The sequence below is a fragment of the Uranotaenia lowii genome, chromosome 1 (assembly GCF_029784155.1).
Source record: "Uranotaenia lowii strain MFRU-FL chromosome 1, ASM2978415v1, whole genome shotgun sequence".
NCBI lineage: Eukaryota > Metazoa > Arthropoda > Insecta > Diptera > Culicidae > Uranotaenia > Uranotaenia lowii.
In genome coordinates, this window is record NC_073691.1 from 183,643,900 (window position 1) to 183,660,736 (window position 16,837).

Consider the following 16,837-nt stretch of genomic DNA (forward strand, 5'->3'; position numbering starts at 1 on the left):
CAGCGTCGTGAATTAGTCCTGCGCACTCATTTCAAGAATCCGTACTTGTCACATCGGGACATCGGTAAGATGCTGGGAATCGTCCTATCCACGGTCAGCAGAGTACTAAAACGATAATTCGATAACCTAACCATCGACCGGAAGGTGAAGAACGGCAAAATTTGATGCTCCGTCAGTGAGAAAGATCAGAAGCGCGTAGATAAGCAGTTAAGACGTGATCCGAGAAGTTCGGTCCGGGATGTCGCCAAAATGCTGAATTTGTCAAGTTCGTTCGTCCAGCGGACCAAGCAGCGGGAGGGCCTGCGTACATACAAGGTTCAGAAGGCTCCTAACCGCGACGAAAGGCAAAACATGGTGGGGAAGGCGCGAGCCCGGAAGCTGTACACCGAAATGCCGACGAAGCCGCATTGCCTGGTAATGGACGACGAAACCTACGTCAAAGCGGACTTTCGTCAGCTGCCGGGCGCAGAGGACAAATTCAGCGTTCCGGAGGAGATTCGCAAGCAGAAACTGTCGAAGTTTGCTGAAAAAGTACATGGTGTGGCAAGCGATCTGCTCTTGCGGAAAGCGGAGCGCCCCCTTCGTGACAATCGGCACGGTAAACGGGCAGGTTTACCTTAAGTAGTGCCTGCAGAAGCGCTTACCACCACTATTGAAGCTGCACGAGGACTCGACCATCTTCTGGCCGGATCTCGCTACGTGCCACTATTCAAAGGACGTGTTGGAGTGGTAGGAAGCCAACGGGGTCACCTTCGTGCCAAAGGAAATGAACCCGCCCAACGCGCCGAAGCTTCGCCTAATAGAGAAATATTGGGCGATTATGAAGCAGGCCCTCCGAAAGAACCCAAAAGTTGTCAAATCGCAGGCAGACTTCAAGAGAAAATTGATTTCTGTTAAAAAAAACTTCAATCTGACGTTGTACAGAACCTTATGGACGGGGTAAAAAAAAGGTGCGAGCAAACGGGCTTGGGCTTCAAGTATGAATAAATAGAAAATGCCAAAAGTTGTTTAATAGTTTTTATTTTACTGTCTAAATTTTCAAAAGGATTGGTCTACTGAGCGAATTTCGACAGCGTTTTTTTTCCGTGATGCGAATTGATGTGACACACCCTTTAATCCAAGGTGGCGGTTTCCGCTTTTCATTTCACAGCTCTACAGGGTCCGGCAATTGAAGTGCTACATTGGAACTAACAAATAATTTGATCAAAACAAAAACTTTCTCTTTCAAATTTAATACGATTTACATCAAAACAGGTCATATTTTCAAAACCCATTGGCGCCTTTCGATTTTTTTGTCCTTGAGCTTAACCACTCGCTGCAGAAGCTCAAGGCACATATTCTTCCCAGGACTCAACTAGATGGCGCTTCAGAACTTCCAACCCGTCATGTTTTGTGGAGAAGGCTTCGGGCTTCTTTATACGCTAGACAGTCAAGTCCAAAGGGTTCAGGTCCGGCGAACTCCCCGACCACTTCGTACTCGAAATTAACCCTAAAAAAATCTCACACAAAAATTGGGACCTCTTTCCTTGGTAAGCCAATGTGAAGTTCTGCTGTGTCCACAGTTCGAGGACATGCCGTAGAACTACTTTCGATACGTAAATTGATTGATCTACACCTCTTCAGGGTGTTCGGTTGATCTTCACCAGGAAAGTACGGGCGATTCCGACCCAGACCTTCAATAAGACAGATTTCTGTCGTCTTGGGACCTTTAATACGTTTGCATAGGTTCGTGTTCTTTCTGGCAACCAAAATCTGTAGTTCTGTTTTTTTCACGAACCGCTAAACGGTGATGGATTCATCGGCAGAAAACACTATATTCTCCCAATTTTTCATGCGCGGACCGCGTAAGCTGCGCCTTCGCCCTTTCTACCCGTTCTTTCTTCTGTTCAAACGAGAGGTCTTGAAATCTTAGGATCTTGTAAAGCTGGGCCTAAAGATCATCTTCCAAGATCCGACGGCGATTTTGATCCGGTAAAAAATATCTCGCCAATTTAGTGTTACTACGCCAAGAAATTCTCTCAGGGTGCATCTTGATGATCTTCATCATGGTAGGTGACGCCACTGTAGCTTGACGATCCCCACCATACTATACTTGGGTACTTCTAATCTCCAGGTATCTTCCAAGTGCGAGCCAAAATAAAAAAAAAATACATGCACTCATTGGACAACTCACGAAATATGTCTTTCTACCGTTTCACAGCCTGGAACTAGGCAATCAAAGCACGACGTAAAGGTTCGAGTACTATTTTTACAAAAAAAAAAAACACTTGATTACAAAATTAACAAAAATATCCTCTGACATCTTAGACATAATGTTAACAAGGTGACAAGGTGTCATCTATCTCGGTTTTGTATACTTCGTAATAATCACTCCTCAGGTTTTGTAGCAGTTCAATTGCCGGACCCTGTACATCACTGAAAATTTCATGAAACATCCACAATTTAAGTATAGGATGAAATGGCTAAACGAATAGAAATCGTGTTCTGCTGCCCGACGCCATGTTGAAATCCAAGATGGCGACATCCACTCAACTTAAAAATGCTGTAAATGACTGATAATCGCTTGACACCCCCATAATATGGGTATAGGTTGAATGGGCTAAATTAGAAAAAGTCAAATTTCTCTATCTATTAGAAATGCTGTTAATCACTGAAAATCGCATTGATTAAAAATAAAACTGGACAGAACAAGAGCAAACGAGAAAATGAGTAGACATAATAAAATAAAACCATATTAAACATGGTTTAAACAGAAAAAAAAGTTAAATATACAAGAAAAAACAAAATAATCCAATGTTGAACAAGATTGAATAACATAAAAATATGAGAAATCAAGATTAAAAGATAAAACAAGGCAAAATAATTACAAAACCAAAAATAAACAAGACGAAAAAAGCTGAAACTTAACATGACATTACAGATCAGGCTAAAACAACCCAAGAGAAACCAAACCCATGAGAAAACAAACTTGAAAAAATAAAATGGTTAAAACAAGATATAAAACAGCATTAAAAGACATAAACAATAAACAGATAGAAAATTTTATTCAAAAAATAAACATTTAGAAGTTGACGGAAGCCATCATTATGGATTAACTTGTTTTTTTTTTGTCATTTTCACCTACTTTTATCTGGGTTTTATTGGTTTTTATCTGGTTTTATATTATTTTACCCTTTTATCATTAAATTTTGGATTTTTCTAGATAAGTGTCGATGGTCTTATTCAATCTGGCATTGTATAATTTTTTCTTCTAACGTATTTTTAACATTAATTGCACTTGTTTAGTCTAGTTTGATATTGTTTCCTTAAATTTTATTATGTTCAATTAAGTTTTGTCTCGTTGACTCGTGTTTATTGTTTTATTTTACATCGTGGTTTTTTCGTTTTTGGTTGTTTTATCCTGATCAATGATATTTTATTTTGAAAAATCCGGTCTGAAAATTATATGTTATGGTGTTTTCTGTTGTTTTGTGCTGTTTTATATTGTTCTATTTTTTTCTCATTCTCTTTTGTTTTGTTTTGTCTGGTTTTGTTTTTTTTACCTAGTTTAAGTATAAAATATCTTGTTGTTTTCTGGTTAGTTTTTGTTGATTAAATTTCATTTATTTTTGTCTTGTATAACCTCCATCACCTTTTTTGCTTTAGTAATCCGGTTTTGTGTTGTTTTATTTGGTGTCTTTTGAATTTGATCTAATTCTACCTATTCTATTTTGGAACAACTAGATTTGTATTTTTTTTAAATCTTTTTTCATATTGTTTGATATTGACTTATCTTGTTTTGTTTCGATTTGTCATGAGAGATCTTTTTAAATCCAGTTTCATTCAAACGCATCTTAATCTTACTAGTTTTTTGTAGTCTCGTTTTTCTTTAATTTTTACCTCGTTATTATTTTTTACTGCTTGTTTCTCCTTTTTCCCAATTTTATTGAGTTTGTTTTCCTTGCAATAATTTTCTCAGTTTTTTTTTCAATTATCATAAATGTTTTTCGAAAAGTTTATTTTATTTTTATGAAATTTTTGACTATTTATAGAATTTTAATGATCAGCGGAAGTCACCATCTTGGTTAGCTTTCGATAGCGTAATTTGACGTCTCACAGTTTGCCAGGAACAACACTTTTCTGGTCAAAATTGACTGCAGGCCAGACGCTTCGTTGTAGCTCATCGGTGTCTTCGACAAAGTTACTCGACTGTATTTGCGCTATCTATTGATGGATTTGAATCAGTTCAATTTTTCCTCGCAAGGTAGCGCCAAAATCTAACTTTTCACAGAAGCAAGATACAGCCATGGTTTCTTCTACAAAGTTGTTCATTATACCTTTTACATCAACTTTGTAGAACATTGTTCAGTTCTATGTTGTGTACTTACCTTGCAAAAATAATAATTTAAGGAAACCTTGCAAAAATAAGGTTTTTTCACCTAATTATATTTTTAGCTATACAATACCTCAAATTTCCACAGTATTCGGTTGGAATAGACTCAAATGAAATATTCTAGTGGAAAACTTATTTGTTTCGCAGATTTTTTCTGTCAAAATCGCAAAAAATAGGTTAAAATTATACATTTTCAAATTGCAATAACTTGCTTGCGAGCAGATTGGCGTACCTCATTTTTAGAAAAGTGACAGTTGTGATTATGAACTGAATGCATGTGAAAAATGTCGGTGGGTTCTCGTGGGTTCCTTGCCAAATGATTCAATAAAGTTGGTTAATTTTCAATACAAATTCACATATTTTAAGACCATTTTCTAAGAAAACATCCGCATTACCCGTAGAAAAGTCGAATTTTCATTGTTCAGTTATTGGAGTCGCTGCTTGAATAAATAATTCAGCACATTTTTCGAACTTTCAATCAATTTTGTAAAAATATTTTTTTTCCAAAATTAATTAAAAAAACAGTTTTAAATTATTTTTGGTTTTTTAAATAAATTTTACCAAATGTGCTTAATCGCTTAATTAAGCATCGCAATGGACTAAAGCAATAATAAAACGATGGAAATTCGACTTTTCTACGAGTAATGCGGATGTTTTCTTAGAAAATGGTCTTAAAATATGTGAATTTGTATTGAAAATTAACCAACTTTATTGAATCATTTTCAGGAAAGTGTTAAAATTTTAGGATTGCAATTTTTTCCAAATTTTAAAACTACAATAGATAAAAATTACAACAGCCTGATAAACAACATTAAAATGACATTAGCCCATCATAGTAAAAGACATTTAAATTTGTTTCAAAAATCGTGGATTCTAAATAGCTATGTTTTATCAAAACTTTGGTACGTTGCACAAGTCTTACCAATGGACAACAAACATATAAGTATTTTGAGACAGCTTACTAATAAATTTATACGGAAAGGTTTTTTTTAATTTTGTATCACACAGAGAATTGTATCTGCCGGTCTATAAAGGAGGAATTGCACTTGCTGATGTTGAAACAAAATCAAAAGCATTATTTATAAAGAATGTTTTATACACTAGAAATGGACAGTTAAATCCGAATGACTTTATCATGCGCATTGTCAATAAAAATATCTTCTCCAGGAATATGCGAGAATGGTTAGCATTGGCAAATGAATTACGAGTCTTTCCAAATTTCAATACCAGTAAATTAATTTATGATTTTTTATTAAGTCGATTAGCCATTGATATTAAAATGGAAAAGGAATTGCCGAGCCTTCAATGGGAAATTATTTTTGAAAATTGCAATCAAAACTACCTTAGCTCAGGTCAGAAGTCTTCCTTTTTTATCCTGCTGAGAGATTTGATTCCAACAAATGAAAAAATGTTCAGGCACAATGTTAGGGGGCTAAATTCTTCGAAATGCGATCTTTGTAACTTAAAAGACAGTTCTCTGCATCGAATTAAAGAATGTGAAAGATCTAAAATTATTTGGTCCTGGTTAAATAACGAACTAAAAACGAAATTCAAATTAGATATAACCGATGCAGAAGATTTATTCCAATGTACAATTAATAAGAAAAATTATAAGTTTAAGGCAGGATTGTGGTTAACTTTAGAATGCATAACATACATAATAGAAATGAGAAAAGATATAAACATAAATGGAATTAAAGAAAGAGTACGATCCCTAAGATGGAACAATAAATTTATTTTCCAGAAACATTTTCAGAACTATGATTAAGGTTGTATTAGTTGATAAGAGTGCAATAAGATTTAAGGAAAAAGTGCTAGTTTTAAGTTTGTTATGTAAATATAAAAAAAATTTAATCAATAAAAAAAAAAAAAAAAAAAAAAAAAAAAAAAAAAAAAAAAAAAAAATCATTTGGCAAGGAACCCACAGACATTTTTCACATGCATTCAGTTCATAATCACAACTGTCACTTTTCTAAAAATGAGGTACGCCAATCTGCTCGCAAGCAAGTTATTGCAATTTGAAAAATGTTTAATTTTAACCTATTTTTTGTGATTTTGACAAAAAAAAATCTGCGAAACGAATAAATTTTCCACTAGCATATCTCATTTGAGTCTATTCCAATCGAATACTGTGGAAGTTTTAGGTATTGTATAGCTAAAAACATAATTAGGTAAAAAACCCTTTTTTTGCAAGGTTTCCTTAAATTATTATTTTTGCCAGGTAAGTACACAACATAGAGCTGAACAATGTTCTACAAAGTTGATGTAAAAGGTATAATGAACAACTTTGTAGAAGAAACCATGGCTGTATCTTGCTTCTGTGAAAAGTTAGATTTTGGCGCTACCTTGCGGAGAAAAATTGAACTGATTCAGATCCATCAATAGATAGCGCAAATATAGTCGAGTAACTTTGTCGAAGACACCGATGAGCTACAACGAAGCCTCTGGCCTGCAGTCAATTTTGACCAGAAAAGTGTGTTTTATGCAATTTTTAGTCGTTTACAGCATTTTAAGGTTAAACGAAAGTCGCCATCTTGGGTTTAAGATGGCTTTTTCTTCTTCTTCTTCTTCTTCTACTTGAGCTGCTTCACGAGCAGCTCGGGTTAAGGGCCAGTGACTTTGAGTATATGCCCATAAGATGGCTTCAGAAAGGGATATTCGACTTCTTCTAGTTTAGTTCGTTCACCCAATACCCATATTGTTGGGGTTTGATGCGAATTTTTAATCGTTTAAAGAATTTCAAAAAAATCAGCGTAAGTCAGCATCTTTGATTTCAAAATAGTGTCAGATAACAATAATTCACAACTCAGAAATGAGCAACTCATCCCACACTTGTATGTATTTTATCTATTTATATGGCTCTCATGAAACCGTTATAAAACTTTATAGCCATTCTCATGACCATAATAAAACTATTAGGCATTGAATTGACTAGCGCCATGTTGGTTTCAAAATCGAAGGGCACAAAATTACGCCATTTTGATGGATTCACAATGTCAAGTATTTGAAATTATTTTTTCAGGACTATTTTCAACTAATTTCATTATGTTGAATGTTTATCCGCGAAATGTTTTTTATTTTATTTTTGTAATGAAACAAATATTTCATTAAAATTTACTAATTTTAAGATACTATTTCTTACACATTTTACCTGAAATCTTGAGAGGTAGCTTAAAAGATGCTCATAATATTGTAAAAATATTCCTTTTTTTATTATAAATTTTTCCAGATCATATCTCAATAATGGAATAATCATCAAAACATTGAAAAAAAACTCGGAAAACTAACAGAAACGAAAATAAAACAAAAATTGCCAAAATGTTTTCGAAAAGCTTTATGAAAGCTTTGGTGTCCAGAATCTCACAGCATAGTGAATTTATCGCAGCTAAAAAAATTGGATATTATGACTTTTCTAGTATAGGGCCAAATAGAAAGATTTTAGCTTTATTAGAGTTTTGGTGATGCATATAACCCAGAATGCTCCAAAAATTCCTTCCAGAATTGCGATCAACTGTACTATTCGATTCCAACAATCAACACATACTTATGGATTGAACATTGTTTCATAGATTCAAGTATAAGTGATGAAATCTTTCGGTATTATTAATTCTATGGAATCACTTCCAATCCCAATTTTGCGTTATCAGAGATTTGGGCCTTCACTCACCAGAAAAAGCGGCAGTGAACAGCAACAACAACAACAACAACACCATCAACCTTGATAATCGCTTCGCAACCCGTACGCTCTGGCAATATTTCACATCAGCAATCGGTACCTACCTACAAGTTTTGGGGAAAAGTTCTCTCTGGAAAACGATCATTCATAGATTCTGATCCGGGTTGTTGTGGGATGGATTTGGAAGGACTGTTGGGTGGGGATGAAAAATCGTTTTGACGTCATCAGTTTTATGATTGAAAATGCTGTCGAAATGGGCAAATTTTCTGTTGTTTCTTTCTGGCATCCAGATTTTTGTTTCTCCTCGTGCAGCAGCGTTTGAGGAGGAAATCAATTTGGATGCTAAAAATAGACTGGGGTAGAATTGTTCCAACTTGTTGGTTGTAGTTTCAATGACTGAAATTGTTTTCCCATCTGATCCAAAGGCTGGCGGTTGAATGGGTCAAATTTTATCCTGTTATAGTACGAATTTATGAAAGGCTCCTGAACGCAATTTATTTTCCTTCTTACAAAGGTAATGGTTTACTAAAAAAAACAGACTGGTCAATGTGTTCCACTTTTTTCGTGTACACGAGAGCAAATACAGTCTCAAGAACCCCTTGAACAAAACACAGCTGAAGAAAAAACGAGATTCAATTGAACTGGTTGTCAGTTCAACAATAAAGTTTCTGCTGGTGTGTTGAAGGGACAGATTGCCACGTCAAAGTGTCAACGAAGTTGGAATTGTTGACCGAGTGCTGCCGAACAACTCAATGAATTTACTTCATCCTTCCGGAAGTTTCATCCGGCTTATAGCCGTTCCCCGAAACCCTTTACTTTTCACTTAAGCCGTGGAAAGCCATTTTTCCCTCCGGGTCGTCCGAAATGGTGGAAGAAAATAAAAACTCACATGAGCTTACCGGATGCTGCACAGACCCACAGAAACACGCACCCAACGTTAAGTGTCATCTGCCCAATGGCCCGCGAGGGGTCAATATTGAAGCAATAAATAATGTTTGCTGTCTCATGCTCCGGCATGGCGCGGTTCCTCTTCTTACTCTTTCACTCTCTTCCTCCAGGCAGGAAAAAAGCAGAAAAATAAAACCGCTCGGCCTTTAGTCTACACCTCGGTCATCCTTATTTTCTTTGGTTATCTCCGTTACGATACCGGGTTCACGTTTTGTGAGCCATTTTGGGTGCAGCAAATTTCAGTCTCTCTTTTTTCTATCGGTGCCGAGGTTGCTGTCATTTGCCCGCACCTCCTCCATTCCTTAATCCGCACGCCGTGGGGAGGAAAGCCATGAATGGTCACCATCGTCCGAAACATCCGAAGACGCAAAAAGGTAGACCACGATGAAGCTATTTCCGCTTATTGCTTACACGGTCCTCTCCCTGGGTCACATGGATGAGTTGGCTGGAAAATTGGAACCAGATCTGCTGGACAGTTTTCTTTCGATTTGGGAACTGGAACACACCAGGGCTTCGATGATGGCAGAAGAGGTTAAACTTCACATCCACATATATCCTCGAAAGGCGGTAATTCCGGCTGACAGGTGGCGACAATGGCCCAAACTATCAACGGCTGTCTGTGAGTGTTATTTATAGCCGTGCTCTATTTTGTCATATTTACGAAATCTGCGCTGGTCTCCGGGGGGCGATTGGCAATCGGCAGAAGAGGTGTCTTTCTGGAGCTCGAATCATTTTACGCCATTAGCATTGCACTCTTCTAGAAATGACGGGTTTTAATGCAACACAAATTCCTCGACTTTTGATTTCCGGTTGCTACACTGCGGTTCGATTCAATTATAAGTGCACGAGCACTGTAAAACTTGGACGTTGCATTTGTGTTCAACTAAGAATTTCTTTTTTTCCTTTTTTATAAGAATTTAACCCATTAAAGTCATTCCTCCTCGAACTAAGAATTTCCGTTTCCGGATATTCAAAGCAAAAGTAGGAAAAAATTCGGCCCGGCCTTGTTGCCCGGATATCGGGCAAAAAGTTTGGAAAGTGTCCGGACATTTTCAAGTTTTTCGGAAAATCAAACAACAATTTTTAGTTTTAACGTCCGAAAGCTATTGTGATCAAATATATATGACAGGGTAAAAGTTGAAGGCTAAAAATCCTCTTAAATAAACATATAACAACAACAACAACATCAAATATATGATTCGAACGCTGCGAACTTCGATAAAACGTATGAAACTACATTTAAAGTATTTTTCTTTCCTTTTTTCACTTGAACTTTCCAAATAAAAACTCGATATAAGTCCAGATTTTATTCAAAGTTCAATTTATGAATTAATTAGGTTTTTAGAAAAATCATCCCGCATTTGCCTATCAAGCACGAAAACTAAGGCTTGATAATCAATACTGATGTTATGAAATCGTTTGGTACATCTTTGTACCTGAAAATAATCACATTTTCGTAGATGACGGAAAGAATTAAAGAAACATAAGCTATCAAAGAACGAAAGAACATAAGCCGTATATATCATGAATTTTTCGAAAAAGATACAACGGCTCACCGGCAGGACTTGAACCTGCAATCTCCGCTTCAGTACAACGGCGCGTTAGCCAATTTCACCACGGTGAACGTGATGAAACCGGCGAACCCGAGCAATCGAGCTCTGCCGATCAACTGCTGGACCTTCTATCGAAAACACAATGTATATCCCGTCTGCTCGGAACCTTGAGCAGCACTGATTGCTTCTACATCTGACCGTAAGCCGTTGTATCTTTTTCGAAAAATTCATGATATTTACGGCTTATGTTCTTTCGTTCTTTGATAGCTTATGTTTCTTTAATTCTTTCCGTCATCTACGAAAAAAAAGGCTTGATAATGTTTTAAAGAACGGTTTCAAGAATAATGAATTGGCATCTATGAACGTTTTCCAAATTATAAGTGAGTCTCTTCCCTACCCAATGCATTTTCGTGAAAAAAAAACGAACAACTGTATATGAAGATTTGCGACCAAAATGCAGTTTCAGATGTTGTCAACCATCAACACACGTGCATGATGGCATCGGAACGGCGCATTAAGTCGCTAAAAATGCGACTTGGAAGTATCGAGACGTCGTTCAACCTGATCAAAGGCTTCGTGGAAAACTTCGATAAAGGAACGAAGCCGATGGAAGTAATGCGGTAATGGAATATCAGCTGAAGCATCTCGTTAGGGCATTCGTCGACTGAGCTGTCCAATATCCAGAAATTTTATTATGTACGTTCGTCATGCGTTCGGGATGCGTTGAAGCTGGTGTCTGAATGGATTAAACACGCACTTGGTCTTCCGCCACGAGCGTGCACGTCAGTGAGCGAGTCCGTCGGTCGGCGAGCAGCGGCCCATTCAAGCAGTGTGTGATTACTCCGGCAGTTTGTGATCCGGTGGCTCACCGGTACTACTTCAAGCATAGGAGCTCCGGTCCGGTCTGCACATTTGGCGACCGTGGCAGGTATTTGTATCATCATGATCTTTAAAGATCGAAAATGCAAAATAAATAAGGAACCGGAAGGAGAAAAAATGCAACCTACGACAACTTACACGATAGGAAAAAAGTTCTAAACAAGTGTTTAAATTTAAATAGATTTACTCATTGGGTGCTAGTGAATGAGTAATTTTCAAATTGTGAGTAAAGTTAATTGGTGCGAGAAGCAAGGCTGGTCGATAAATCTTTGGTTTAAGTTTTAATACGAAATCGAAGGAGAACGTAAAAACGTGATATTAGGTAATTATGTCAAAACAGAGAATTGTCATGTCGCGTTGGATAACTATTTTTAATTATCTTATCAATTTGAAAAATCAAGCGAGTCGAGAGGACAACTTCAAATTTGAAAAAGCGGGTCGAGAGGACTGCTAAGATATCTTCCCAAGCAACCAAAAGTCTCATATCTTCTTAAACTCGTTCCTCCAAAGTTCGAATTTCGCTGAACAAAGGTTTCAAAGGGTACCGAATTTTCTCGAATGTGAGCATGAAAGTTACAAAAGCTTCCTCAAATAGCCCTCTGTGGACTTGAAGTTCCAAAAAGTTCCTCAAATAGCTTTTTTGTGACATGACAATCGCATCCACACAGTGTAAAAGTTACAAATTAGGTCTCAAATAGCCTTCTGTGAACTTCAAGTTCCAAGAAGTTTCTCAATAACCCTATTTTGTGACATGTCAATCGCATCCACACAGTATAAAAGTTACGAATTAGGTCTCAAATAGCATTCTGTGAACTTCAAGTTCCAAGAAGTTCCTCAAATAGCCTTTTCTGTGACATGTCAATCGGATCATTCAGAATAAAAGTTACAAATTGGGTCTCCAAAAGCCTTCTATGGACTGGAAGTTCCAAAAAGTTCCTTTAATAGCCTTTTTTGAGACATGTCCGCCATTTCATGAATATGAAATGTGAACGAACATCACAAAAGGGCATATAATAAATAAAGCATTTTTTGGAGCTTGGAAATTGTTGAAATGTATAATTTATATTGAAACTTCAACTCAGAACAACTTGAAGCTAACTCGCAAATGATTGTTTTTGAAAAGAGTAAATACCTTGACTTTATTAAATTTCGTCTAACTGTATTTACTTACCACGAATTTATCACACATTGAAAGTCACTCGAAGCAATTCATAAATTAAATACATATCAAGATTAAATCAAGAATTTGTATAATTTTATGCTTAACAGTTATAAACATGGAATATAATTTTTTTTTTAAACTGATATTATTTTAACGGATGATTGATTTATACGCCGTTTCGTAATGTTTCTTAGTAATATTCAACATACGTCTTTGCTGCTGGCCGCTGGCTGCCCTTGCGGGTATTCTAGGAAGCTTATAACCACTTCGAATTTTAGCTGCCGGTAAGGCAACATCTAGGCGTGGCGTCGTGGCAGCGTGTTCGGCTATCATCTCGAAGGATCGAGTTCAAATCTAGTACCAGGACTATTTTTTTCTATTAGGTTGTTTGATTGCTTGAGTAAGTGAATCAAGTGATGGGAGGAAAAAAGATGGATGTCGAGAAACCGGCAGCACCACCACATGGGCTGGTGGTGACCAAAGGAGAGGAAAATTATTTTTTTGTTTTCGCTGATTTAAAGTTTACTTGTGGGCTGAATAGAAGGTCGTTCAAATCTGTAATGGAACTTCAAAGTTTCAATAAGAACTTAAATTTTGGGCTGAATAAAAGAAACTTCAGCACATTAATTATGCTGATTAAGCTGTGATCAACTGAATCAAAGCAATCGAAAGATTCCTTTTAATTCAACCACGGTAAATGAAAAGTTCATATACCAGTATTTCGATAGCAACTTACTACCTTCTTCAGTGAACGTTTTCTATTTAATCGAAAACGTTCACTGAAGAAGGAAGTAAGTTGCTATCGAAATACTGGTATATGAACTTTTCATTTACCGTGGTTGAATTAAAAGGAATCTTTCGATTGCTTTGATTCAGTTGAATCATTCAACCAAGTAGGCTCATACCACAACAGACTGTGATCAACCTTTTTAACGAGACTTTTGGTTGCTTGGGTTATCAATTGAAATTCAAGCGTGTTGAGAGGACAGCTTGAGATAAGATTTAACTTCAAAGCGCGTGAGAGAACAGCTTAATTATCTTATCAATTGATCAAGCGGGTTGAGAGGACAGCTTGAGATAAGATTTAACTATGAAGCGAGTCGAGAGGACAGCTTAAAATATCTTATCAATTGAGAATCAAGCGAGTTGAGAGGACAGCTTGATATAAGATTTAACTATGAAGCGAGTCGAGAGGACAACTTGAAATATGGAAAAAAGAGGGTCGAGAGGACAGCTTAAATATCTTATCAATTGAGAATCAAGCGAGTTGAGAGGACAGCTTGAGATAAGATTTAACTATGAAGCGAGTCGAGAGGACAGCTTGAAATTCGAAAAAGCGAGTCAAGAGGACAGCTTTAAATATGGAAAAAAGCGGGTCGAGAGAACAACTTAGTTATCCTATCAATTGAAAATCAAGCGAGTTGAGAGGACAGCTTGAGATAAGGTTTAAATATGAAGCGTGTCGAGAAGACTGATGATTACGGCAGTACTCATGTTGCATCTAAATTTACTATTATTTTATTAGTCTCGAAATTGATACGATTAAAGCTATTGGCAACATAACTCATCCAAAAACCCAACCTCATGTTAAGCAGCGTTAGCGTGTACAAAGTATAAACGCAAAAATAAAGTAAGGATACTGAGCGTGCAAAAAATGAGTGAACGATACTGAGCGTGCAGAAAAAATGGGTAAACCATGCTGAGCGTGCAAAACCGCCGAAACGTCACTTTCGTTTCCGCTGGAAAAACGGACGGGTCGGCCACACAACATCGTGGCAGTGGAAAATAGTGCGCGTTTTACCGGGTTCTTTTTGTGTCGCCGAGGAGGAATTGCCGAAAGTTCCGTGGTCAGCATATCACTGGAAGCGATACGAGGCAAAAAAATTCGGCCACGCCACGTGCATACTGGGCACGGAATCCAGCCATTCGATTCAAAAAAAAAGGGCAGTCCATTTCGGGGAAAAATCGAATCTCGAGTCAGTAGCTACAGGAGGAGAAAACGAGCCCCAGAAAAGAGTCGCGAAGGTAATTTAGCGCATAAAGAGAAAAATGGGCTGACGACTAATACGGGCTTTCGCGAAGGCGGCCCTTTTTCCCCTATTTTCTTTATTAGCGAGTTCCTTGCTGGATTCCAAGGCGGTTTCGAGTATTGCATCGGTGGCATAAGTTCCGGCGCACATCTCCAGCGGCTCTTTTTTCTCCCCTCATCTTTCACTGCCTTCCGGTGCGGCAATTTCAGGCAGTGGTACGCGAGCCGAACAACCGAAGAAAATCAGCAGCCCCCTGGTAGTCCCCAGGAGTCGCCACAGGCGTAGGGCGAAGGCACCAATACTACAACCAATCAGCGCCTCTGGCGAAGGACGGCTGAAGGCTGAAGAGCGGCGGTGGTCGCAGTAGTGCCATGCGTTCGGCACAAACAAAAGCGGGCAACCGCACACGCAGTGCGGCCATTCGGCGCTCCAGGTCGCCGTGCCGCCAAATAATAACTTGGAAGCACCGGGACTCGAGAATTGCCGTGAAGAAAAGTGGTGGTCTTCTGGCACAGATTGTCCATAAGCAGAAGCGGAGGTCGCAGTAGGGCCATCCGTTCAGCACAAACAAAAGTGAGCAACCGCAGTGCGGCCAATCGGCGCTCCAGTTTGCCGAGCGGCCGAATAGCAGCAAAGACGGTGCTAAGGAGCCACCCAATCGGCCCCAGGCTTAGGGCGGCCGAAAGAGTAGCAGAGGTTCCGAGGTACCACCCAATCGGCCCCAGGCTTAGGGCGGCCGTATAGCAGTGCCAAGGTGCCACCAATCGGCCCCAGGCATAGGGCGGCCGAAGGAGTAGCAGAGGCGCCAGGTGTTATCCAATCGGCTCCGGTTGTAGGGTGGCCGAACAGCCGTAGAGGCACCAGGTGCCATCCAATCGGCCCCAGGCTTAGGGCGGCCGAAATAGCAGCAGAGGTTCCGAGGTACCACCCAATCGGCCCCAGGCGTAGGGTGGCCGAACAGCAGCAGCGGTACCAAGGTGCCACCCAATCACCCAGGCGTAGGACGATCGAATAGCAGCTTCGGTGCCAAGGTGCCATCCAATCAGCCCAGGCTTAGGGCGGCCGAAATAGCAGTGGTGCCATCCAAGCGGCCTCTGTCGAAGGGCGGCTGACAAATGCAGGGCAGGCGAAGTGCCGCACTAAAAGGGTCCGTTCAGCGAGAAAGCAGTGAGTACACGCTAATAGGGGAAAAGTGGGAGTGTTTGTAGCCAAAAATGTTGAGAATATAAACCAAAATCCATTGAAATATTTCTTGTCTTTATTTGTGGCACCGACCACGATCAGCCGCATTACACTCACTTCGCCAGAGCGACTCGGGTAGCGAATGAAATTTCATCACCGAGTCATTTGCGCAAAAACTCAAAGTTCGTCGCACCAAAGTTCACCTGTCCATCTCCGGAATTGGTCAGTCATCCACTCAATCCCGCTACAAACTTCGCACCACCATACACACTCGAGTTACTGGATTCGACCATCGTAGAGCTCCTTGTACTGCCAGAACTTACTCTTAAAGAGACTATATTAAACAAAAAGACACCATCTGATACATGCCAAAATGATGAGCTTGCAACCCTGCAGTAGGGCTGCTTTTAAGACTGTTTGATTTTGCTCGATTGGAATGACACTGACAGAAAATCAAAAATTCCAATCATGACATTTCGCCTCTTTGTTTAGGTACTATAGGCTCGTTACTCACACTTAATTTGCCATCCGCCACTCTAGATATTTCAAATTGAAACCTTCCGAAAGAAATTCAGCTCGCAGATCCTAACTTATACCAAACCAACCCTATCGACATTGTCCTTGACGCAGAAATATTTTTCGTTCTCTTCAAACCGTCTGGCAGAATTCCTTTTTGAGATTCACTACCAGTTCTTGTGAACTCTGTTCTGGGATGGGTGGTTTCTGGGAAGGTGGCCAAGTCTACCGCTATAAGCCCTGTTATCGCCAATTTTGCGAATAGCTTTGGAAGGTTAAAATGGTTGGTTTTATATTCTGAACTTCTTTTGTTACATTCCTTAAAGAAACCTCATTCTTAAAACGAGGTAGAGTTTTTGAGTGCCAAGATTTGAGCTTCAATACAAAAGGTTCGTGAAATAGCAATTCAAAACTTACAATTAAAAATTGGTGTCAATATGTGATCATCATTAAGCGTTGTAAAATGAAATATCATTGAAAAAATGAACTAAACTCCGCTGGAAGCAAGCCAGTTTTCTG